This window comes from Chiloscyllium plagiosum, unplaced genomic scaffold (assembly GCF_037043375.1).
Source record: "Chiloscyllium plagiosum isolate Xiang-an unplaced genomic scaffold, Cpla_swu_hap1 HiC_scaffold_7, whole genome shotgun sequence".
NCBI classification, from domain to species: Eukaryota; Metazoa; Chordata; class Chondrichthyes; order Orectolobiformes; family Hemiscylliidae; genus Chiloscyllium; species Chiloscyllium plagiosum.
The window spans coordinates 86,154,311-86,180,933 of record NW_028270145.1 but is presented as its reverse complement, the minus strand read 5'-3'; the positions used below and the strand labels follow the sequence as shown (position 1 = coordinate 86,180,933).

At 44.1% G+C, this 26,623-nt stretch overlaps 1 protein-coding gene across 1 annotated transcript in view; it reads right to left on the bottom strand.

The window, feature by feature from the left end:
• The window catches only part of kynu (kynureninase), a 220,913-nt gene extending 212,049 nt beyond the window's left edge, over positions 1–8,864 (bottom strand). The window contains exon 1 of the mRNA XM_087989228.1: positions 8,846–8,864. The gene's annotated coding sequence lies outside the window, so the exon portion shown is untranslated. The remainder of the gene's footprint in view (positions 1–8,845) is intronic.
• Between the last annotated feature and the right edge of the window lie 17,759 nt (positions 8,865–26,623).

Sequence of the window (26,623 nt, the reverse complement as noted above, 5' to 3'; positions counted from 1 at the left end):
TGATACAGACCTGTGAATGTAATGGATTTTTAGATGTATGGAAGACTGCAAACAAGAAGAACCTCTCGCTATGTCGCTCTGTGAGAGAGACAACACCAAGAAACTGTAAAGAAAGACTTCTAAAACAACAATAGACTCAAGTCCACTCAATCAGCGATTGAATCAGGACACCTTGGATGCTGCCTAGCCTTCTGCACTTTTCCAGCGCCACACAATTCGACTTGGGACTGACCATCACTCAATAGTTAATGTTCTGCCATCATTGTTAAAATCAAAAATAATAACTGCCTACCCTTGTGAACTAGCTAGTGCTGGATGAGGGCACTGAAATGGTATCCATTACAGACCCCAGGCTAATGTTCTGGGGTTGTGGTAAATGGTGATTTTTAATAGAATGAAAAGAGCTAACCTAATGGTGACAACATAACTCATGTTTTCCCTTAGGAAGCTGTGGGAGTCGGTCGGTTTGTAAGACTTGCGCCCACACCTCCCCCCTCACCTCCCTCCAAGGCCCCAAAGGAAACTTCCATATCCGCCACAGATTCACCTGCACCTCCACACATATCATCTATTGCATCCTCTGCACCCGATGTGGCCTCCTCTATATTGGGGAGACAGGCCGGCTACTTGCGGAGCGTTTCAGAGAACACCTCTGGGACACCCGGACCAACCAACCCAATCACCCTGTAGCTCAACATTTCAATTCCCCCTCCCACTCCACCAAGGATATGCAGGTCTTTGGACTCCTCCATCGTCAGACCACAACAAAACGACGGTTGGAGGAAGAACGCCTCATCTTCCGGCTAGGAACCCTCCAACCACAAGGGATGAACTCGGATTTCACCAGTTTCCTCATTTCCCCTCCCCCCAGCCTGTCTCAGTCAAATCCATCAAATTCAGCACCGCCTTCCTAACCTGCAATCTTCTTCCCGACCTCTCCGCCCCCACCCCAGTCTGACCTATCACCCTCACCTTGACCTCTTTCCACCTATCACATTTCCGACGCCCCTCCCCCAAGTCCCTCCTCCCTACCTTTTATCTTAGCCTGCTGGACAAACTTTCCTCATTCCTGAAGAAGGGCTTATGCCCGAAACGTCGATTCTCCTGTTCCCTGGATGCTGCCTGACCTGCTGCACTTTTCCAGCAACACATTTCCAGCTCCCTCTGATGAAGCCATATTGACTTTCCCTAATTAATCCATGCATTTCCATGTGGGTATTAATTTCTCCAATAGTTTACATACTCTCACCAATCTGAAACTTTCTGGTTCACCTCTACTACCCTTCTTAAAAAGTGGAGCCACATTTTCCATCCTCCAGCCCTCTGGCACTTCCCCCGTGGCCAGGGAGGAATTATAAATTTATATCCAAGCCCTTGCAATTCTTTGCCTCCCCTCCCATAGCAGCCTGGGATACAGTCCATCTGAGTTAGGGGATTTGTCTGTTTTTAAGCCTGACGGAGCTTCCAATACCTTCCTATTTCTTACGTCCAACAGTGCAAGCTCCTCGCAGTCCCTTTTCCTGAATTCTATACCTATGTTCTTCTTTTCCAAAGTGAAGACCAAAGAGAGGCATTCATTCAACACCCTTCCAATGTCCTGTGGCTTCACATACAGGTTGCCCCTTAATCCCTAATGGGCCTGACTCTTTCCCTGGTTAATCTCTTCACTTTAATGTATTAACAAAATACCTTCGGATTCTCCTAAATCCTGGTTGCAAGTTGTTTTTCATGTCTCCTTTTTGCTGTTCTAATTGCTTTTTTAAATTCCCTCTTACACTTGGTGCATTCTTCCAGGGCTGCAGCCAAATCGCTCTCTTTAGACTTTGAAAAGCCCTACTCTTCTTCATTATGCAGTCCTGAAATGTCCTAGACATTCGGGTTTTCAGAACTTGTGCTCCTACACTTCCCTCTAAAGGGTACATGTTGGGCCTGTACTTTCCCCAGTTCCTTTTCGAATACCACTCTCTCCATTACTCTGCTACATATTTACCCACAAGGAGCTGTTTCCAGTCTATTGTAGACAGATCCTGCTTTATTTTAATAAAATCTGCCACCCTACCCTACCCCACCCCAGTCCAAAGCTGTCCTTTACAGATCATCTTTTTCCTTGTCCAGAGTCTGTTTGAACCATACTGAGTTATGGTTGATGTTGCCGAAATGACCCCCCCATTTCCACATCCAATACTTGCCTGGCTTCTTCCTTGAGAACAAGACACAGCTACATCATCCCTTGTTGGGCATTTTACATATTGATACAAAAATCTTCCCTGGATGTCAAGAAATCCACCCCCTCTAAAGATGTAACACTATAATGATCCCAATTTGTGCTGGGAAATTTGAAATCTCCTAGTATAATTATCTGATTATTAATCTTACACACCTCTGTGAACTATCTACTCATAGAGGATGAGTCCTTGAATGGGGCTGTTAATCTGGTCCAATCGAGGAACCCTGGTTTACAGATAAGAACAGGAGTATCAGACATCATGTTCATTCTGTGCTGGCGTTAAGAAAGTAGATCAGTGTTAAGGACTCTCCTCTTGTAAATAAAGAGTGACTTGGTGACAGGATACCGGTCTTTGTGGAGTTATTTCAATGTTAATATTGAAGAATCCACCACATGGTACTTCAGGCATTTTAGTGCCTGGGTTTAAGCTCCTAGATTACAACTGAGCATCGTGCTTCCAGTAGTACGTCATGTTTCAAGTGAAGCATGTCTCTTCAAGGTATATTGGCATATTCCCGATGATACAGAACAAAACCTGGGTTGTGGGGAAGCAATAATGGGACATTGATGATTGGCAGAGAAAAAAATGGAGTATTAATGTTAACAAGAATAAAAGCGTAATGTAGAAATGCCAAAACATTATGCAGAAAACCTTTGCTCTCATCTTTTCATGTATACTGCTGTGCATCTGGCATTTCTTGATTTATATTTACAATGGCAGTAATTAGAATAGATGTATCCAGCACAAAGAGAGGAAAAGATTTGAAAGATACAATTGTATCTCCACAGCTAGATTTCTCAACAATTTGCAAACTCCATTCATTTGTTCTCTGCCACTGTGCATCATGTGACGGAAAGTGAAGGCTTTTCACTACAAGTCTTGTTCCCTTTTCACTCCATAATCTGATACATTTGGCACAGTAATCGTTGAAAATGTGGCCTTATCTTGTGAAATGATTGATGGAACGACTTGTATGTTTTATGAAGTGCTATGAATTATTGTTTAGAGTCTATTGTATTTTCAATTTCAATGCTGATTATTGTGAATTTTCTTTGTTTTTAGAAAAAAATGAATGTTCTGTAAGAGTAACTAATTATTAACTGGTTTCTCAACCAGATTAAAATGCACTTGATTGTTATCAATCCTATGGATAACAATCTTTATCTTTCCTATGGATTTCAAACTTTGACAGGACAAAAAGCCAATATAATTTGTTCAGCAAATATTGTGCAATACAATGTCAATAAGACAGCAAACAAATGTAGCAAACTTTACTTGGAGTTTCATACAGTCAAACAGCAAGGAAACTAACCCCTCAGTCCATGCCAAGACTAATCTCAAAGTAAACTAGTCCCACCTACCTGAAATTGGCCAATATCCTACCAAACATTTCTTACTCATGTACTTACCAAAATGTCTCTTAAATGTTGTAACCGTGCCCACATCCACTACTTCCTTGGAAGTTCATTCTACATGCAAACCATTCTCTGTGTAAGAGAGTTGCCAAACCACGCACACCCCCTTCCCTCCCACCCCCCACCCCCATCTGTGTCCCTTTTAAATCTTTCTCTTTTCATGCTAAAAATATGCCTCCTAGTCTAGAAATCCCCAACTCTTGGGGGAAAAAAAAACACCTGCCATTCACCTTATCTATACCCCTTATGATTTTAGAAATTTCTATAAGGTGACTCCTCAACCTCCTATGCTCCAGTGAAAAAAAACTCTCAGACTATCCAGCCTCTCTTTATAATGCAAACCCTCCATACCCTGCAACATCCTGGTAAAACTTTTCTGAACCCTCTCCACCTTAAAATTATCTCCTTCCTATAACAGGGTGACTAGAAGTAGACACAGTACTCCAGGAGACACTCAGCAATGTCCTGTAAAACCTCAAAATGATGTCCTAACTCCTATACTCAAAGGTCCGACTATTGACAGCAAGCATGCTAAACGCCTCCTTAAACACTCTGTCTACTCGTGATTCAAAAATTATGTGAATGAACCTGTAGGCCTCTCTGTTCTACAACACTACCCAAGGCCCTACTTTTAATTGAATAGGTTCTTCTCCACTGTCTACTGTACCACCAATTTTGGTGCCATCCTCGAACTTACTAACCATGCCTTTTAAATTCTCATCTAAATTATTTATATGCATTTGGATTGATTGTGGCCAAGTGAATTCAAAAATGTTATATCTATATATTGCATTTTGTTGTTATTAACAACATTCTATACTATTTCTAAAGTGAAAAGAAATACTTGTCTTAATCTATCTCTACATAGAACATAGAACATTACAGCGCAGTACAGGCCCTTCGGCCCTTGATGTTGCGCTGACCTGTCATACCAATCTGAAGCCCATCCCACCTACACTATTCCATGTACGTCCATATGCTTGTCCAATGATGACTTAAATGTACTTAAAGTTGGTGAATCTACTACCGTTGCAGGCAAAGCATTCCATACCCTTACTACTCTCTGAGTAAAGAAACTATCTCTGACATCTGTCCTATATCTATCACCCCTCAATTTAAAGCTATGCCTCCTCGTGCTCACCGTCACCATACTTGGAAAAAGGCTCGCTCTGTCCACCCTATCTTTATTGATGTTTGATTTTAGAATAAAATATTTTGACATCAATTTGAGATGTGCCAACAGCTTCTGTAACAAAAAAGTTTTAGAACATAGAACATAGAACAATACAGCACAGAACAGGCCCTTCGGCCCACGATGTTGTGCCGAACATTTGTCCTAGCTTAAGCACCCATCCATGTACCTATCCAAATGCCACTTAAAGGTCACCAAAGATTCTGACTCTACCACTCCCACAGGCAGCGCATTCCATGCCCCCACCACTCTCTGGGTAAAGAACCCACCCCTGACATCTCCCCTACACCTTCCACCCTTCACCTTAAATTTATGTCCCCTTGTAACACTCTGTTGTACCTGGGGAAAAAGTTTCTGACTGTCTACTCTATCTATTCCTCTGATCATCTTATAAAACTCTATCAAGTCACCCTTCATCCTTCACCGTTCCAACGAGAAAAGGCCTAGCACTCTCAACCTATCCTCGTACGACCTATTCTCCATTCCAGGCAACATCCTGGTAAATCTTCTCTGCACCCTCTCCAAAGCTTCCACATCTTTCCTAAAGTGAGGCGACCAGAACTGCACACAGTACTCCAAATGTGGCCTAACCAAAGTCCTATACAGTTGCAACATCACTTCACGACTCTTGAATTCAATCCCTCTGCTAATGAACGCTAATACACCATAGGCCTTCTTACAAGCTCTATCCACCTGAGTGGCAACTTTCAAAGATCTATGAACATAGGCCCCAAGATCCCTCTGTTCCTCCACCTCACTAAGAACCCTACCGTTAACCCTGTATTCCGCATTCTTATTTGTCTTTCCAAAATGGACAACCTCACACTTGGCAGGGTTGAACTCCATCTGCAACTCCTCAGCCCAGCTCTGCATCATATCTAAGTCCCTTTGCAGCCGACAATAGCCCTCCTCACTATCCACAACTCCACCAATCTTCGTATCATCTGCAAATTTACTGACCCACCCTTCGACTCCCTCATCCAAGTCATTAATAAAAATTACGAACAGCAGAGGACCCAGAACTGATCCCTGCGGAACTCCACTTGTAACTGGGCTCCATGCTGAATATTTACCATCTACCACCACTCTCTGACTTCGACCGGTTAGCCAGTTTTCTATCCAATTGGCCAAATTTCCCTCTATCCCATGCCTCTTGACTTTCCGCATAAGCCTACCATGGGGAACCTTATCAAATGCCTTACTAAAATCCATGTATACTACATCCACTGCTCTACCCTCATCCACATGCTTGGTCACCTCCTCAAAGAATTCAATCAGACTTGTAAGGCAAGACCTACCCTTCACAAATCCGTGCTGGCTGTCCCTAATCAAGCAGTGCCTTTCCAGATACTCATAAATCCTATCCCTCAGTACCCTTTCCATTACTTTACCTACCACCGAAGTAAGACTAACTGGCCTGTAATTCCCGGGGTTATCCATATTCCCTTTTTTGAACAGGGGCACAACATTCGCCACTCTCCAGTCCCCTGGTACCACCCCCGTTGACAGTGAAGATGAAAAGATCATTGCCAACGGTACTGCAATTTCCTCTCTTGCTTCCCACATAATCCTAGGATATATCCCGTCAGGCCCGGGGGACTTGTCTATCCTCAAGTTGTTCAAAATGTCCAACACATCTTCCTTCCGAACAAGTATCTCCTCTCGCTTACCAGTCCGTTTCACACTCTCCTCTTCAACAATACGGTCCCTCTCATTCGTAAATACTGAAGAAAAGTACTCATTCAAGACCTCTCCTATCTCTTCCGACTCAGTGCACAGTCTCCCACTACTGTCCTTGATTGGACCTACCCTCGTTCTCGTCATTCTCATGTTTCTCGCATACGCATGAAATGCCTTTGGGTTATCCTTGATCCTATCCCCCAAAGATTTTTCATGCCCTCTCTTAGCTCTCCTAATCCCTTTCTTCAGGTCCCTTCTGGCTATCCTGTATCCCTCCACTGCTCTGTCTGAACCCTGTTTCCTCAACCTTATGTAAGCCTCCTTCTTCCTCTTTACAAGACATTCAACCTCCCTCGTCAACCAAGGTTCCCTCACACGACCATTTCTTTCCTGCCTGACAGGTACATACATATCAAGGACACGTCGTATCTGTTCCTTGAAAAAGTTCCACATTTCAACGACATCCTTCCCTGACAGCCTATGCTCCCAACTTATGCTCCTCAGATCCTGTCTTACAGCATCGTAATTACCCTTCCCCCAATTGTAAAACCTACCCTGTTGCACGCACCTATCTCTCTCCATAACCAAGGTGAAAGTCACAGAATTGTGGTCACCATCACCAAAATGTTCACCCACTAACAAGCCCATCACTTGTCCCGGTTCATTACCAAGTACCAAATCCAAAATGGCCTCCCCTCTGGTCGGACAATCTACATACTGAGTTAGAAAAGCTTCCTGGACACACTGCACAAACACCGCCCCATCCAAACTACTTGATCTAAAGAGCTTCCAATCAAAATTTGGGAAGTTGAAATCGCCCATGACTACTACCCCGTGGCTTCTGCACCTTTCCAAAATCTGTTTCCCAATCTGTTTCTCCACATCTCTGCTGCTATTGGGGGGCCTATAGTAAACACCCAACAAGGTGACTGCACCTTTCCTATTTCTGACTTCAGCCCATACTACCTCCAAAGGCAGATCCCCCTCGAACTGCCTTTCTGCAGCCGTTATACCATTTCTAATTAGCAACACCACCCCCCCTCCTTTTTTACCACCCTCCCTAATCCTACTGAAACATCTGTAACCAGGAACCTCCAACAACCATTCCTGTCCCTCTTCTATCCACGTTTCCGTGATGGCCACAACATCGTAGTCCCAGGTACCGATCCACGCCTTAAGTTCACCAACCTTATTTCTGATACTCCTTGCGTTGAAGTATACGCACTTGAACCCATCTCTGTGTCTGCAAGTATTCCCTGTCAGTGCTACCTTCTTCACAGCCTCCCTACATTCTTGGACATCCTGACTAACAGCTAGCCTACTTGCTGGACTACAAGTCCGGATCTCATCCTCCTGCCAAATTAGTTTAACCCCCCCAAAGATTGCTAGCAAACCTACCCCCCAGGATATTGGTGCCCTTCTGGTTCAGGTGCAACCAGTCCTGCTTGTACAGGTCCCACCTTCCCCAGAATGCAGTCCAATTGTCCAAATACCTGAAGCCCTCCCTCCTCCACCTTGCAGCCACGTGTTCAACTGCACTGTCTCCTTATTCCTTGCCTCACTGTCACGTGGCACCGGCAACAACCCAGAGATGACGACTCTGTCTGTCCTGGCTTTTAGCTTCCAGCCTAACTCCCTGAGCTCCTGAATGACCTCCCCACCCCTCTTCCTACCTATGTCGTTGGTGCCAACATGCACCACGACTTCTGGCTGCACACCCTCCCCCTTAAGGATTCTGAAGACACGGTCCAAGACGTCTCGGACCCTGGCACCCGGGAGGCAACAAACCATCCAAGAGTCTTGCCCATGCCCACAGAACCGCCTGTCCGTCCCTCTAACTAGAGATTCTCCTATAACTAGCGCTCTCCTCCTCTCCCCCTTTCCCTTCTGAGTCTCAGAGCCAGACCTCACGCCACAGACCCGGTCACTGCAGCATACCCCTGCTAGGCTGTCCCCCCCACCAGTATCCAAAGTGGTATACTTATTGTTTAGGGGATTGACCATAGGGGATTCCTGCACTGCCTGCTTCCTCCCCTTCCCACCTCTAACTGTTACCCAGCTACCTCTGTTCTCTGGCGTAACTATGTCCCCGTAGCTTCTATCTATCACCTTCTCAGCCTCTCGAATAATCCTCAGTTCATCCAACTCCAGTTCCAGTTCCCTAACTCGTTCTGTGAGGAGCAGGATCTGACTGCATTTCCTGCAGATGAAGTCGGCAGGAGTATCGGTGGTCACCCCTACCTCAAACATCCTGCAGGAGGAACATTCCACTGCCTGTGCTGCCATTACTCTACACTTCGTCTCCAAAACAAGAACACTGAGTAGCTTACCTGTGAACTTTAAAGTTAGGTTAGAGGAGGAGGATAGGAGGGAGGCCCTACTGTGTAGGGCCTGGGGACTAGAACATACCCACTCAAATATCAATCACTTACCTTCCCGACCAGCTCTGCGCTCCAACCTCACTTCCGCCCAGCTCGCGCCGCTCTCTGCTGAGAAAAGGATAAAGTAATTATTTTTATAAAGTAATTATTTATAAACAGAGTGGGGCTTACACATCCAAGGGGGCTGTCACATATTTTGTAGTATAGCTGATCAGATTGCAGCTGTGTGTTCCTGTATGTTTAAGGATAAGTTCATTGCATTCAGCTGCAAAGACTAACATTGTTGATTGATCGGTGCCACTGTCACTTTGGCAGAACTCAGCTGTGTAACAAAATGACGAAAGACTGGCTGGATTTGGAGATCAAGTAACTCCCGAGATTCTTAAGTTCATGGCAGCAGCAAGGTATTTTGATGGCCGCTAGCATTTATGATGTGCACTGTGCCATTGTCTGATAAGAGCTAGTTGCAGATGAGATGTGTATATTTGCATATTTACTTCATCAAATCAAATCAATGTATGCCTAAAACAATTATAATAAGGTATTATGCACATTACATTTCAACCAAGTTGACCTTCAGTCATTTATCACAACCATTTAATTATAGAAAAAAACAACTCAGAGCAGGTTAACTCGTGCAATGGTTTTTTTAAGCTCCTTTAGCCCATGGGTTCTTCAATTTCTATTTTCATTTCATTATAACATATGAAAGCTGTCGGAAGTAAATTAATGTTAATGGTGATCTTTCAACTTCAGCAGCAACAAAAATGCCATTAATCTAGATATAGCTTTTGTCAGAAGAAATTATGTCAGAAATGAAAGTATTTACTTGCAGTCTTGATTTGTTTTTGTTAAAGTTTCCCCTGCTAAAGAATGCTGCTGAGTGAAGGCTTTGTACACTTCAGCTTGACATATTCCTGGTAGGACAGATCACTGGATACTTCATTGCATGATCCTTCAGCAGGCTTCAGCAGATCCCTTCAATAAAACAATATTTTTCCCCATCTCCAATAATTTTTCATAACTAAAGAAAGTGCTAAAGAAAAATGAGAATAACATGCACTGCTTTTGTTAATGCCACAAAGATCTTTTCTGCAAGGTTACTCACAGAAGACCAAACGATGACTCTTCCAATCCTCGAGACTCCATGAAATTCTCAGTGGGTTAACAATAATGCTCACTGAAAGAGGAGTGCGTTTAGATTTTGCACTTTACAAAGCAGTTGCTGAACATGAGGGGTCCTGTTCTGAATATAAATACAAGGCTAAGATTCGTTGGGTGAAATAACCTACATCAATGCCATATCTTTGCTATAATTCAATATAAAATTCAAATTTGATTTTGAAAAACCTTCTCTGGAATACCAATCATTTAGTGCTACCTAGATGTTAAAAATGTTGGTCAATTAACCCAAGCTGGCCAGAAGGTCCTGGTTCAATTCCTACCTGCTGGGAGGTGTGCTGTAACTGTTTGATTAAACTAACTATGATCTTTAAACATCATTGGACACCATTGGACAAATGATCCCATTTGTTTCTGCCTGAGCTGGTTATTTCCAAGAATGAGCTTTCTTATGCAGTCGGTTCTGATATTATGCAATCGCCCCATTCTTGTGTGATCTTGCATTATAAGAAAATTGTGCAATAGCCACGCCATCTAAACTAATGGGAACGGAATCACGTTATCGCCAGTACAGGGAAGGAAAGTTCACATTCTACAAATAACAGACTAAATTATTCAATCGCATTAAAGTCAATTTACATTGAAGTAACACACAGTATAGCAGAACTAACTGTATCTGGATTCGTGAGTCCATGGGCACCCTTGAAATAAGGCGATTGTGATTTCCTCAATATATTGGCAGATTTTAGTGAAAGGAGCAATTATTTCAATGAATCCAAAGTAATCAGGCATTTTCTGACAATTGGATTAGATTTTCTTGTTTCTCAACAATTATTTTAACTGTGCCTGCAAATAAAACAATTTGCCAGAAACCAACATTTTTCACAGACTTTAAAGCAACATAATTCCAATATTTCCTAAATCTATTGGTCTTGCCATTCCACAACATTTATTACCTTTCTGGCGTCTAAAAATCATGGGCAGTTCACATAGCCGGCTAGCAAATTTGACCAGGTTGTTTCTAACCCATAAACTAAGCACAAATTTTAAATATACCTTTTTCCTACTTATCTATCTATGAGTTGGCATACATCTATTTTATATGTATTAACATAAAAGCAAGCCGTGCAATGGATTTACACTCTCTTTACACTCAGGGTAAGGAGGCCGATTAGCTAAAACCAATAGAAACGATGAGACCAGAGTCAGTTGAAAGTAGAAGTAAAAGTTAGGAATGGATTTTAATAGTAGTTCTTATATATTTTGAAACAACATAAAATTGGATTTGATTTGATTTAGATGGCCTGTGAATTGCCACTACATCTTTTCCTCAGAGAGGCTATCAGGAGCAGGAGTATAGGAAATGGGAATTAAGAGCAGGAATAGGCAATTCAGCCCTTTAAGTCCACTCCACCATATAACATGATCATTGCTGATCTTATTCTCGTCTCAACTCTACTGTTCTGCCTGCTCTCCATAGCCCTTTATCCCGCTTTTTATCTACTTATTTCTTTAATCTTAATTAAATTCCACCTCCACTGCACTCTGAGGCAGTAAGTTCCATAGATTCACCATCTTCTAAGAGAAGGAGTTTCCCCACATCTCAGTTTTCAACATACCTCCTCACAATTTATGTCCATGACTTTGTGTCTGAGACTGTCCCACAAGGGAGAACATCTGTTCAACGTCCACCTTATCAATCTCCTTTGGCTTTTATAAACCTCAATCAGATAAAGGTATGGAGCAGGTATGGTATTTTCTATTAGCACACCATTATATACTGAGTTCATACAAGAGGAGGAGCAGAAGGAGAAGTCCAAAGAAGGAAGAAGGAGATGATTTTGAACGAGGCTGCAACATATAAGCTGTCATCGTAGATCTAATGAAAATTTCAGTGAGAAGAATTTTATCCAGAAATGTACATTTTAGTGTGAAGATTGTCAGAGAATGGTGTTACTGTAGTTTTTTTTTTCATGAGAATATCTAACCACAGACTTCTACCACAGCTCTGTTTGTGACTATCATTCTTGAACGATATTATTGGTGACAAGCTGCCTCTTTACACTTTGCTGCTCAAGCAGATTTTGCTGGTGTCCTAGGAAGTATCAAATTCTGATTTTGCTTCATTTGTGATATCAAACTTCAACGACTGTGCAATTCTTCCTAGTTCTGCTCTTCCCCTCATCTAGGCAAAAGTGAGGACTGTAGATGCTGGAAATCAGACTCAAGATTAGAGTGGTGCTGGAAAAGCACAGCAGGTCAGGCAGCATCCAAGGAGCAAGGTTGATTTTCCTGCTCCTTGGATGCTGCCTGACCTGCTGTGCTTTTCCAGCACTATTCTAATCTAAACATCTTCCCCTCATCTGCCTACTGCTCCAATTATGGATAGATGGGTGCTGAAAATATTGACTTGTTCCTCATGACATCTTCTGCTGTATCCCAACCTCAGCATCTGCTGTCTCTCTCTTAGTTGAGCAGGACATCTGTAGCATGTGTCATTGATTCAATGTGAGCTGGAAAGCAAACAACTAGACATATTAGCATTGATTTGTGCTTGACAAGCTCCTTACAAGCCAGTATTTGTTCCTGCGTGATCGATGTATTAACATCCAGAAAAGGTTGTTTCATTTTAATTGATGAGCTTCAGCTTTGGTTCATGATGCCACTTTTGCTTTTGTAATCGACAGTTGTGGGCTCAAAAAACACTCTGAAGAATTGCATCTCAAGTTGTTATTCGAAGAACAGTTGTTATAACATGTGGTAAACCCCTCTGCTAATTTGAACCAGCAACGCAGAAAAGATTCACCCCCTGTTGTAATCTGTTAAAATTCAAGAGGCAAAGATCTCTCCCAGAGATTTACTAATTAATGTAAAAATTAACTTTATTCTTTAAATCCAGCAGAGAATATTGAAACCAACGACTATTTACAACTCCTTCCTCTTAACCTTGTCCTTTACCTCCCACTCTGCAATACTAGTCTGATAAAAAAAACCCGATGAAGATTTACAAAAAAAATTCAACTTTCAAAACCAGTCAGCTGTTGAATCTTCCGTTTGTATCTTCCTCTGCAGATTTTTCTTTAACTTCTTTTTAATGTTCTGTTGCGCAAACGTCTTATAGCCAGGTACCTTTCAGAGAGCTGTTCTGCTGGCACTCTGTACTTGTTGGTGGCTTGGCAGTTAGTACTTGATACTCAAAATGTTTAAACCCTAAAACATCAGATCGTTTCATTGGTTTTAATATTATCAAAATACTCAATTCAAATTTGATTGGATTTCGGTATTTTGGTGCATGATTTTAACTAGTAGAAAGTGAGGACTGCAGATACTGGAGATCAGAGACGAGACTGTGGTGCTGGAAAAGCACAACAAGTCAAGCAGCATCTGAGAAGCACGAATTGATGAAGGGCTTATGCCCGAAATATCGATTCTCCTGCTCCTCGGATGCTGCCTGACCTGCTGTGCTTTTCTAGCACTACACTCTCAATGCATTATTTGAATTTGTTTTTGTTTCATAGCAACCCAAATGCTGATATTTGTTTCAACCAAGCGTTACATTGTTACCTTGTTCCAGACTCTCTGTGCTTTGGCCTTACTAGCTTTTCAACTCTCTTAAAGGTACAGTACCACTACACCTTCATAACACAGTGGAATTATCCCCAGTGTCCTGATCAAAATTTATTCTAGAATTAAATTGGTTGCCATGTTCCTTATGTTGTAGTGGTTAGTGCAGTTCAAAAACACTTCATTGGCTATAAAAAAAAAACATTTTGATGTCATGAAAAAGCGTAATTATTTCTTAGTTTCTTTCATGATTTGGTTATTTTGGTTGTGATCTTTACCCCTTTGGAATTTTAATTTAACCATTATGTGTTTCCTCAATGTTGATGAAATATACAGTTAAGTTAGATTTCTGCATATAGATTTTCCCTGGCAGTTTGCAAATGTCTTGAGTGCTAGGGATGAAGGATAACAGTTTGCAATGAAACACTGAATGGAAGGACAACAGCAATTAATTGTTGTTTCCATTGCTCTGATGTACATGTAAAGTAGTAAATGCTTTGCAGTGTTAATTGCAGCTATTCCACCAAAAACTGGCATTTGCCTGATGGCCAGGTTTATCAAACCCTTTCTGGATATGCTAGAGAAATATTTCCTTAGTTAACTCCATTATATAAGATGGACTACCAAGAATTTGTATAAAATGCTGAAAGATAGGTTTTGGTAACCATCTGAAGAAAGAGCTACACTTGCTGTAGAAGATTTCATGACACTCGACCCTTCACACATTCATCTACAGCAAGTCAGAAAAGGATGCTAAGGACTAAAATTGACAGCCAAAATTGAAGTCTATTGCTGATATTGCCATCCCAGATGGAATGAGCAAGGGATCTCAGTTTAAATCAATAGGTGGGCAGCTGCTCTAGGGTCACTTCTTACATCTGAGAGATGCTACTCACTGTGCTGGGGCAAGGAATGGGGTGTCAGGGTGACTGCCCTGAAGTGTAGACATGAGGCCAATATGAGGCCAATACCATCCCCTAATATTGACTGGAAAATTTATGGACCCACATCAGGAACCAGATCTACATTGCTATCCTTGTTAGGGCCGAGTCGAGACAAGGTCCCAGAAAACCTACTGGGGATAAGAAGAGAAAGTGGAATGGAACATTCAAGTCTTGGCCTAAATTTCAGGATGTTCCTAGATACTGTGACGGGATTGTTTCAAAAGGATCCCATTGTGATCAACACTGGAAAGTATTTTCAAGCATTTATTGAATGATCAGAGCAATGGAAACAACAATTAAATGCAAACAAAATCATCAAATGCTGGAAAAGCTCAACAGATCTGGTAGCAAATGTGGAGAGAAAGCTGAGTTAAGTCTAGTAACCTATCCTCAGAACTGGGGTAAATGTAGGGGTTAAGGGTCTGGGTGGGTTGCTCTTCAGAGAGTTGGTGTGGACTGGTTGGGCCAAAGGGTCTGTTTCCACACTGTAAGTAATCTAATCTAATCTAATCTAATCTAACCTAATCTAACCTAACTGAAGAATACTGGGTCTGAAACATTAGCTCTCCTTTCTCTCCATAAATGCTGCCAGACCTGCTGAATTTTTCCAGCAATTTCTGATTTTCCAGTTGTTACGGGCATGTTTACCAAGCTGGGAGTTTGGTTTACAGACATTTTGTCCCCTTTCTAAGTGCAAACCAACTTCCCAGCTCAGCAAACATACCCACAATAACTGCAACTGGCACCTGAGCTCCAAATCTTTACACAAACTGTGAATTTCTGATTTTGTTTCTGATTCCTGCATCTGTAGTGTTTTTCTTTTGCTTTGATTTTGCTTCAGGTTAATAATTAATTGCATTTACAGAGGAACCTTGATTATCCGAATATCAACTATCCAAATATTGCTTTATCCGAAAGAGATCTCGAGGTCCTGATAGAAACATTACACCAAAGACGTATTCCCAACACTAATCATACCTGTTGTTTACAATGATTAAAAATGAACTCAGCTTACTGAAATGGGAGCCCAGGCAACATCTCTAAATGACTGACCTGACCTGTGCATGTGCACGTGTGTGTGCATCTGTGTGTGCGTGTGCGTGTGTGCACGTGTGTGCGTACATGTCTGTACTTATTAGAAAACTTATTAGAAAATTCTGAGCCCCAGAGGAAAAGCATTGAATCAATTAACTGTATAATTAATTATCCGAACAAAATAGAGCCCGCCCATCTTGCACGGATAATCGAGGTTCCTCTTATGACACCAATACTATGGTAAAACTTCCCAAGGTACTTTGTCAGGGTAGAATGAAACAAAGTTTTATATCATGGTGTTGATGTCTGCTTTGTTCCACAAATCTGGATGACACAACTTTTCTGTACAACAACACTAGCTTTCTTCTCGGACAACCGACGAGAGGTTCAAAATGTCCCCAAAGTAGCCGTGTGTCTACTTGTGGTGACAATTCGCCATGAATCTTTGCCCTACACACAGAGACAGTGTGTTTTATAGGAATTAAACAAAAGGTTTATCAGTCACATGGGCAATTGTTATCACATAGTTTCAAGTCGGCAATTATGAATTTACAAAGCCCGATGAATGTCCATGTCGTGTGATAACGTGTGAATGGATTACAGAAACTGATTATCGTATTCTTCATGATTATGTGTTGATGGGAAGAGATTAAGGCAGAAGGGTTTTGCCTGCTGTAAATGGGGGATTTACAAACCTATACTAATATGGAGGGGGATTAAATAGGGGATTCATACACCTATGCTAATATGGAGGAAAAGTGGGGCGGGAGGCAGTTAAACAGGGCTGTGGCCTGTTTGGAAAGGGCAAATACCTCTGTCTGAGAGCTACAGAGGGAATCTACATTTGTGAGTCCACTAGGCTCCATTTCTGAGATACAGTCAGTCTCCCTCCTACTGAGATGTCTTGTCTGTATTGTAAGAGGACAGGCTTTCAGCTGATAGTGCAGAAAGTCCTTTGGTAATGGAATATTTAACCCTTGAGTCCCCAATGTGTCTTGAAAGAGAAGTAAAGTATGGAACAGAACCCTCTTTGGCATTTTAACTTCTTCACTCCCACCTTTTGATCATTTGATGATCAATGAGCTTCCCTCAAGTCCTATCGTGAAAACATTCGGACAACAGTAGCCATAAGCACCGGAGCATTAGAATGCAGGTGATTACAATTAGTATTGTAATTCCAATATGTGCCAGCAGGCCTCCCAGTCCTGCAGGAACACCCCCTGGTGACCACCCTTTCATGCCATCGCTAAACCCCTTGTCGATAGTTTGGAGAGTCTTGATTTCCCGTGTGATGTGTTTAGAGATGTCAGTGATGTTAGTGGACTCGTTAGGTGTAGCACTCTGCACCAACAATAACACAAGTACCACCTTCCTTGGCCAGCAGGAAGTCCAGGGCCAAATGATTCTGGAGGGCCACAGTTCTAACTGCATGCAGCTCTGCATTAATTTCAGTTCGGGCACTAACCGTATCATTGGCGACCCTTTCCCATACAGTCCTGAGCTGGCTGAGTTCTTGGGCATGTAAATTCCTGTCAGGGGAGAGAACATTCCCACCCAGGTGAGGAACCTGGTGAGGGACATTCTGGATCTCGGGAGTGAGGGCAGGTTACCCAAAACTTGATTCTGGGGTACAACATACAACATGTAGCATGGCCCCTCCCAATCAGAGGGAAGACAGGGGTAGGCTTTGAACCTGCAAATAAAGTATGGGCCGTTGTAAGCTGTCAAGGTGGAGACAGCCACCACCACCCCGCTCCTGTCACAGTCTGGCAGCAGGGTTGTTCCAGAGGTGGCCTGAGGTTCTCTTGGGGCCGGTGAATCAATCAAATATAAAGTACTCACATTCGGTTAGGTTCTGAATAGGTTCGACCCAGGGGATGGTCAAGGAGATTCACTCATTCCCACATAAGTGCCTTTGGTGGGCTTCCCTTCCCGCCTGAAACAAATGATGCAGTCGATGGTGTTGTTGAGAACAACAAGGAAGGGGGGGCTTATGCGACTGGTTGTAATTAGGGAAATACCAATCTCTGGATAAGGTCAGGTTATACCCTGCTGACTGCCATTCTCGAGCATCATTGCTGTTAGCAAGGTCACTGGAAAGGCTTCGATACAGTAACCATTCAGCCAATTCGTGCCAGCGAAAAGGTACGGGCCACAATGGGATACCTCCCATCGAGTGAGGTGGCATGTGGGCACATATCCAGCAGTGGGTGTCTCTCCCCGTTGTGCGGGCTGTCTGATAGGCTCAGTGCAAAAAGGTAACATGCTGAGGGATGTCAATTTGGGACCTACCCTTTCTCAAGGCCCCATCTCTCAAAGTCACCAAAGTCACAAGAATGGAAAACATTGTCCTTAGTTAGTGTCTGCTTCCACGCTGACTTCTTTGTAATCGGTTCTGTGTATCCACCAGCAATGGCCTTGTACTTTCACAGCCGTGGGTGTGGTCAGCAGCACCTGGAACGCTCCTTTCCATTTGGTCCCAGCTTCTTTCATTCCCAGTCCTTTATCAGGATGAAGTCCCCTGGCTCGGCAGCGGGTAGTCCCCTTCAGGCAGATTGTCGCTTTCTCTGTAAGCCTGGCGCACCTGCGAATGCAAACTTTGGAGAGTTTTGGTTAGCCCCTGCAGGTACACACCAACCTCCTCTCTCAGGATGTTCATATCTAGTCTCTTGGGGAAGGGGGGGTGGGGTGCTTGGACAATCTCAATTCCCATGGGCCCCTCATGGGCTTCCCGTAAATCACCTCAGCAGGAGACTTAATGATCTTGCTGGAAGGAGTAACCCTCATGTGGATCACGGCCAGGGCAAGGACCTTCAACCTACTTAGGCCTGTTTCCTGTTTTAGCTTTGCCAGCTTATGTTTTAGGGTACCATTTGCTGTGCCACAAATCCAACTGCTTTTGGGTGGTGGGTACAGTGGAATTGTCGTTTTATTGCTAGTTCCCTGCAAATCCCCTGGTTAATTTTAGCACAAAGTGTGGCCCATTATCTGAGCTAATAGTTTCCCGGATCCAAATCGGGGAATTATTTCCCTCAGCAGTATTTTTACCACCGTTGCAGCCGTGTTGTCCATCGTTGGGATTGCCTCTGTCCATCTGCTGAAGACATCTACTGTTGCCAGCAATTCTTCTCACATTGTACTCTGGGTAGTTCTATAAAGTCTAGTTATAAACCATTGAAAGGCCCACCAGGCAAGGGGGTAGTCCCAGAACTGCAAGGCATCCCCGTTCCAGTATTAGTCTTTTTGCAGATCAAGCATGCGTGTGCTCGTTTCTCAGCTGCCTTCTGGAAGTCGGGGTGCTACCAGGTCTGTAGCAAAGTGCTAACCATTCCCTCCTTGCCTAGGTGTGTACAGCTATGTATATAGTCTACTAGGATAGGTAAAAACAAGGAAGGAACATAGACCTGTCCCACAGGGGTCATCCATACTTTGGTATGAGCATCAATGATGCACCCCATCTGTGACCACAGTCTGTGTTCCTCTGCAGGGCCGTCTCTCTGTAAGTTAAATATCTCATCCATGTCTGGTACACCCATCCTCATACTTTTTGGAACCAGGAGTTGCTGTGAGCCTGAAGGAACTAGGAAAGTGGGGTGTAACGCTGCCTGTTTGGTGGCGGTATCTACTTGCACGTTGCCCTTGGAGAATCTGTCAGTTGCACCAGTGTGGGCTGAGCATTTGATCACTATTAGGCTGGAAGGTAACTGTAAGGCCTGCAAGAGATTATGCACAAAAACAGCGTTATTAATGGGTTGTCCCGTGGAGGTTAAAAATCCTCTATGTTCCCACAGGGTACCATAGTCGTGGATGACACCAAAAGTGTAGCGAGAGTCTGTGTAAATATTGGCTGAACTCCCCTCCACCAGGATGCAAACCCGAGTGAGGGTGAACAAGTCAGCCTTCTGTGCTGACAGTGGAGCTTCAAAGCCTGCACATTCCACCACTTCATCATCCATAGTGATCGTGTATCCAGAGCATCGCTGACCTGTAGGTGAAATGTAGGAGCTGCCATCCACATAGAAGGTGATGTCTGCATGTGTAAGGGGCAGGTCAGCTAAATCGCCCCGAGCAGAGGTGAAAAGGTGATTCTGTAGCAGGCAGTCGTGTTTGGGAGATGAGAGGTGCTGCAGGGGGTTCCATCAGGGAGGTTGCCCGATTCAGGGTGGTGCAATGGGAGAATGTCAGTAGTGGGTTATTGCGTAGGGCTGCTTTGTATTTGTTCTGGCGTGCCTCTGTTAAATGGTGAGTCTGCCGAGAGGTGGCAAAGGTGACAACGGAGTGTTTGGTTAAAACCCCCACTGGCTGGTGCAGGGTGATGGTTGAGGCAGTTGATACAAGAATATGTATAGCAGAACGTACCAGTGAGTAGGGCGGGAGGCCAGCTGTTATTGGGTCCAGTTTAGTTAAAAAGTATGCCACCAGGCGCTTCCTGCCACTATGTGTTTGGGTGAGGACAGCAGTGACACATCCATCCTTAATGGTGACATACAGTTAATGTCAATCGTACAGGGGTCGTCCTAAGGCTGGGGATGGTAGAAGGCTGTTCTTTAATTCGGTAAATGCTGTCAGCTGCTCAGTTGTAAGGGTGAAGTCAGGAGCGGGGAGACATTGGTTGATGCCAGTGGAGTCAGTAGGCAAGTGTGAAGGGCAACTGTCGGAATCCATTGCCTACAGAAATTTAAAAGGCCAAGGAAGGCCCACATTTGCTTAGGGGTCGTAGGCAGTGGGGTTTCTGCGATGGGTCGAATGTATTCTTCTGTCAATTTCCATTCCCCTGCGGAGAGGGGAAGCCCCCACAATTTCACCTCCTTTTGACAACGCTTGACCTTATGGGGCAGAACCACATACCCAAGGCTGTGTATAAAGTTCAGTAATACTGTGGCATCGGTCTCGCAGTTAGACAGGCAGTTACTGGAGACAAGCAGGTTGCCTACATATTGGACAATTGCGGATCCACGTGGGAGTTTCAGGGTCTGGAACTGACTGTGGAGGGTTTGTGAAATTCTGGTTGGTGAGTGGACAAATCCCTGGGGCAGGCGGGTCCAAGTGTATTGCTGGCCCCAGTAGGGAAAGGCAAATTGATAGAACAAAGAAAATGAACAGCCCAGGATCAGGCCCTTTGGCCCTCCAAGCCTGAGCTGAGCCAAATGTACTGTCTAAACGTATTGGTCATTCCTAAGCATCTGTATCCCTCTGCTCCCCACCTACTCATGCATCTGTCCAGACGTATCTTAAATGAATTTACCGTGCCTGCCTCTATCACCTCTGCTGGCAATGCGTTCCAGACGCCCATCACCCTCTGTGTGAAGTACTTGCCGCGTGTATCACCTTAAACTTTCCACTTCTCACCTTGAAAGCATGACCTCTCGTTATTGAATCCTTCACCCTGGGAAAAAGCTTGTCTCTATCTATCCTGTCTAGACCCTTCATGATTTTGTAAACCTCAATCAGGGCCCCCTTCGATCTCCTTTTTTCTAGTGAAAATAAACCTAACCTACTCAACCTCTCTTCATGGCTAGCACCTTCCACACCAGGCAACATCCTCGTAAACCTTCTCTGCACCATCTCCAAAGCGTCCACATCCTTTTGGTAATGTGGTGACCAGAACTGTACACAATATTCTAAATGCAGCCGAACCAACATCTTGTACAATTTTAACATGACTTGCCAACTCTTATACTCAGTTCCCCGTCCAATGAAGGCAAGCATACTATATGCCTTCTTGACCACTCTATCCATCTGTGCAGCAACCTTCACGGTACAATGGACCTGCACTCCCAGATCTCTCTGCCCAGCAACTTTTCCCAAGGCTCTTCCGTTCATTGTATAATTTGCTCCAGAGAGTCCGGATGTAGTGGGGCAGAAAAGAAGGCATGCTGTAGATCAATGATGGTAAAAATGCAGGAATCCGCAGGGATGCAGCTTAATACGGTAGCCAGGTTTGGGACAGGGAGTGTAACAGTGCTATGATATCACTGATTTTCCTCAAATCATGCACCACCCTCCAGTCCCATCGGCTTGGTTTGGGAACTGGGAAGATTGGGGTATTGCGAGGTGATTTACACAGGATACCTTATGTCAGGAAAGAGGGTCCAGGTTCCCTGTTCTGCCTCTGTTTTAATGGGATACTGTGGAATTGAAGGTGGGCTCTGGCTTGCCTTTAATTGTATTTGTACGGGAGGGCAAGGGGTGCATTCAACTTCATGGTTAGAGGCAGCCTCCAGCTGGGGTTCAACGTTCATAGAGGATGCTTGGCTGGTCAGGATGCCAACCTTCTGTTGTGGGAATTCCCAGTATTTCAAACGACCCTCTGTGAAGTGTTGCCACAGTCCCCTGGTGTTGGAAGAGAGTTGTGTCAGGCTGTAGGCAAGGTGGTTCACATCTTTAGGTTTAAACCATGGACCGATAGCTCGAGTGATGTGTGGGGCTACCAACCCTGCTTGCCGCCACAGATCATGTGGGATTTGAACAAGATAAACAGAGTCTTCCTTTTCTTCAACCTCACCCACGACTGAAATGGAGAATTCCATGCCCTCAAATGGCGTGTAATAATGGCTTTGTTCTGAGCAGCATCCAGTGGAGTCGTAGCAAACTGTCACTTGGGGACTGGGGTCAGAAATGGCAATGTAAAAGCAGATTGGTCTATGCTGAGCCCCCACCACTGGGAGACCGCAAACTGGGGGAATTGCGTCTGGCCGTGCAGTCCCACTGCAATGCCCCCATCTGTACAGGTGATCTCGATTCCTAGGGGACAAAACAGATCCCTGCCTGCCAGGTTCCATCTGATCCTAACTGTTACTGTGAAGGAAATAGAGCAGGCTTGTCCACAGAACTCAGCTTTCAGCGGAACAGTTTTAGATATACGTTGTTTGTTCCTTCAAACCCGGTGAGTGCCACGGTCTCACCTGATAGCTGAAATCCTTTATTCCTCAGTTTTCTGATCAAGGGTGGAATTGGTTGCTCCCATATCTATCAGAAATAGGATCGGTATTCCAGGAATCTGCAAGGTAATGTGTGTTCCTGCTGAGGGGGTGTGCCTGGCGACCTCACTGGGAATCAGCCCCGTCTCCCTCTCACCCAAGGTGCATCAGGGGACCTCCTGGTGTCCCCCTCCAAGATCTCCATGGGAAGAGGTAGTTTGGTGGGTGTCGCTGGAGCGGCATCTGGGGGACCGTTTGTGCCCAGGGGGGGTATTCCGGTTCCACTGGATTTCGCTAGTGCCGACTGAGGATGCACAGCGTTCAGAGGGGCAGCTGAACAAACTCTATTTTTGGGGGAGATTTGGAGTGTGGTTTGGGATCATTCTCGCCTTCCCAGTAATACATAAGGGCTCTTCTCATCTGGGACCTGGTGTTTTCAGACCAGTCCATGTTGTTCATGCATATCATGTCAGCAAGACGAGAAGGGACACATTGTAGAACCATTGAGTTAAACAATGGTGAGTCCTTCCCAGAGTTAAAAACTTGATCCCCAGCCAAGATCCCATAGCATGCAACAAATCTCTCCCAAAAGTCTCCCCCAGACTCTCCTGCATTGAGTCTGCAGTCTAGTAGCTTGCTAATGTTAACAGGCTGTGTCAGAGCATATTCTAATGATTGGACAATATGATTCACTTGAGTGTCGTCTTTGAATTTGTCACTTAAATCCTCGTAGGTGAGGACTGACCCCTTTCTCATCCATCTGCTCCTGCCATTTAGTTACTTCTTTTGCTGACAAAGTCATGCAGCAAAGGGCAAACAGATCCCGGGCTGTGGCATTATGCAGTTGAATGGTGCGCCGGACGTACTGAATGAGTTGGGCAGGCTTTTCATTATGGTCTGGCGCCTGATTCATTATCATGATCATCTCTCGGGGTTTCCATGGGACATAAACCCCGATAGTGGGCGGCTCATCTTCCTCATCTGCTTTGAGGTTCGGCAACTGCCTGATGGGGAGCATAGTTTTGGGAGTGACTTGGAGATGGTGATCTCCCGTCCAGAAATCGCAGGGTGCTGCAGATTTCCTAGCACGGTCGGCTGTGCAAGATCTCTCAGAACGTGGGTATGGTGACGGGGAGGTGTCGGGGTGTTTCAACTGGAGGTCTCAGCATAGCATCCCCATTCTTCCTCTATCTCAGTGTCATTCCCTCCCTCCTCAAACAGGGTTGGTATGCCAGACCTGAGCTCAGGATCCCAAGAAGTGCTTACGTTCTCCTTGCAGTGCTGCTGCGTTAACCCCTCAAGTTTATCTTCCCCAGCTTTCATCTCTTTGCACTGTTTGTCCTGTTTTCTTTTTCGTTTACCATCCACCCATTCACGATCTGCCTTTAGTGCTTCCCAGCCCTTCCCATCTGCTGTTAAAACTACGATCTCCCTGTCGCAGGAATTATTTCTCCAGCTGACTAGTAAGGTGTCCTGCCATTTGCTATCGGCCCTCTCCTTGCATTCCTTAATGATTGATTTCCACTGTTTCCCACAGTTTCTCTTCCAGATCAGGTTCACTGCTTGCTCACAGGCATACACATCCCAAGGTACTCCCAGAGACCAAATCTTGTGCCCTAGTCATTTTTTCAGTGCTGCACTTAATTTTCGGAGGTCTTTTTCCTGATCACGTAGGTATTCGCACATGCATTGAAGTGGAGTCCTCTTCCTGGCCACATCAAGTGATTGTCCCATTTTACTGTTCTGCTCTACTATAAACAAACTTCCACTGGCCGTATTAATACCACGGGATGAGAAATTTACAGAACCTGCTCTCTTTTCTATATATCTATAAATTAATTTCCACCGGCCATATTCAAAAGAGGCAGCTCCCAAACCAGAATTCGCACAATACATAGAATAGCCAATGTCACCCTGCAGTAATTTAGAGAAACTGGACAACTTTCCTATCTTACAAGCTAAGTCCAGGTGGCTTGTGTGGCCATGTCAAGGTACCAGTTCCATGGGGTAAAGGACAGATCATCTGGCTGAACACAAGGAGGAGTCTGGAGTAAAACACCCCGGGATGCCCTTACCGCTTACTTCTGCCCAATTCAGATTTTCGTGCCACTTACTCAGCCCCGTGGGATGTTCCCTATGTTGAGGTCTGAGTAACGGCACCAAATGTTGAAGTCTGCTCTTTTCCACAAATCCAGACGACACAACTTTTCTGTACAACAGCAGTAGCTTTCTTATCAGACAGCTGGCGAGAGATTCAAAATGTCCCCAAAGTAGCCGTGTGTCTACTTGTGGTGACACTTCTCAACGAATCACAGAAATAGTATATTTTACAGGAATTAAACAAAAAGTTTATCAGTCACATGGGCCATTGTTATCACATAGTTTAAAGTAGGTAATTATGAATTTACAAAGCCTGATGAATGTCAATGTCCTGTGATAATGTGTGAATGGATTACAGGGATTGATTATCATATTCTTCATGATTATGTGTTGATGGGAAGAGATTAAGGCAGAAGGGTTTTGCCTGCTGTAAATTGGGAATTCACATACCTATGCTAATATGGAGGGGAAGTAAATGGGGGATTCACAGATGGAAGGTTGCAGGCTTGGAGAAGATTGCAGAGTGAGGGAAAGGAAGGCCATATTGGGATTTGATCATTGTAAAAATTAGACAATCTTTGCACAATACCTTGAAACTTCCTTCAGAGCATTGTGTCACACATACAAAGAACAAAAAAAAAAGCACAGGAACAGGCCCTTCGGCCTTCCAAGCTTGTGCTGATGCATTTTGCCCTTCCATGCTATAAGACCATAAGATCATAAGACATAGGAGCAGAAATTAGGCCATACAGCCCATCAAATCTGCTCTGCCATTCAATCATGGTGATAGGCTTTTCAACTCCAGTTTTCCACTTTCTCCCCATAACCTTTTATCCACTTCGAAATCAAGAACTTATCCATCTCTGTTTTAAATATACTCAATGACCTGGTCTCCACAGCTTTCTGTGGCAATGAGTTCCACAGATTCACCACTGTCTGGCTAAAGAAGTTTCTCCTTATATCCATTCTAAAGAGTCTCCCCTTTATTCTAAGGCTGTGCCCTTGGGCCCTCATCTCTCCTGCCAATGGAAACATCTTCCCAATGTCCATTCTGCTCAGGCCATTCAGTATTCTGTAAGTTTCAATCAGATCCTCCCTCATCCTTCTAAACTCCATCAAATATAGTCCCAGAGTCCTCAAACATTCCTCATATGTTAAGCCTTTCATTCCTGAGACCATTCTTATGAATCTCCTCTGGACCCGCTCGAGGGTCAATAAATCCTTCCTGAGGTATGAGACCCAAAATTCCTCACAATACTCTAAGCCTTAGAGTATTGACCAGAGCCTTAGAAAGTCTCAGAAGCACATCCCTGCTTTTATATTCTAGTCCTCTTAGGATGAATGACAACATTGTATTTGCCTTCCTAACTATCAACTCAACCTGCAAGTTTACCTTAAGAGAAACAGTCTTCATTTACAGGATCCATATCGCTCTATTCCCTTCCTATTCCTGTATTCATCCAAGTGCTTCTTGAATGCTGTTATTGTGTCTGCTTCCACCACCTCCTCTCGCAACGCGTTCTAGGCACCCACCACCCTTTGCATGAGAAACATCCCTCGCACATCTCTTTGAAACTTTCTAACCCCTCACACCTTGAACCTGTGTTCCCTAGTAGTTGACCACTCCACCCTGGGAAAAAGCCTTATCCTTCGACTCTATCCATGCCATTCACAATCTTATAAATTTTTATTAGGACACCCATCAGCCTCTTGTGCTCCAGTGAAAACAAGCCCAGTCTATCCAACCTTTCTTTGTAGCTAAAATCCCCTATAACAGTCAACATCCTGGTAAATCTTATCTGTACCCTTTCAAAAGCATCTACATCCTTCTAGTAGTGTGGCAATCAGAATTGTCCACAGTATTCCAAGTGTGGCCTAAGTAAAGTTCTATAAAGCTGCAGCATAACTTGCCTATCCTTTTACTCAATGCCCCTTCCAATGAAGGCAAGCATGCCAAAGGTCTTTTCTACAACCTGATCTACCTGCACTGCCACCTTCAGTGATCTGTGGACCTGCACACCCAGATCCCTCGACAAATCAGT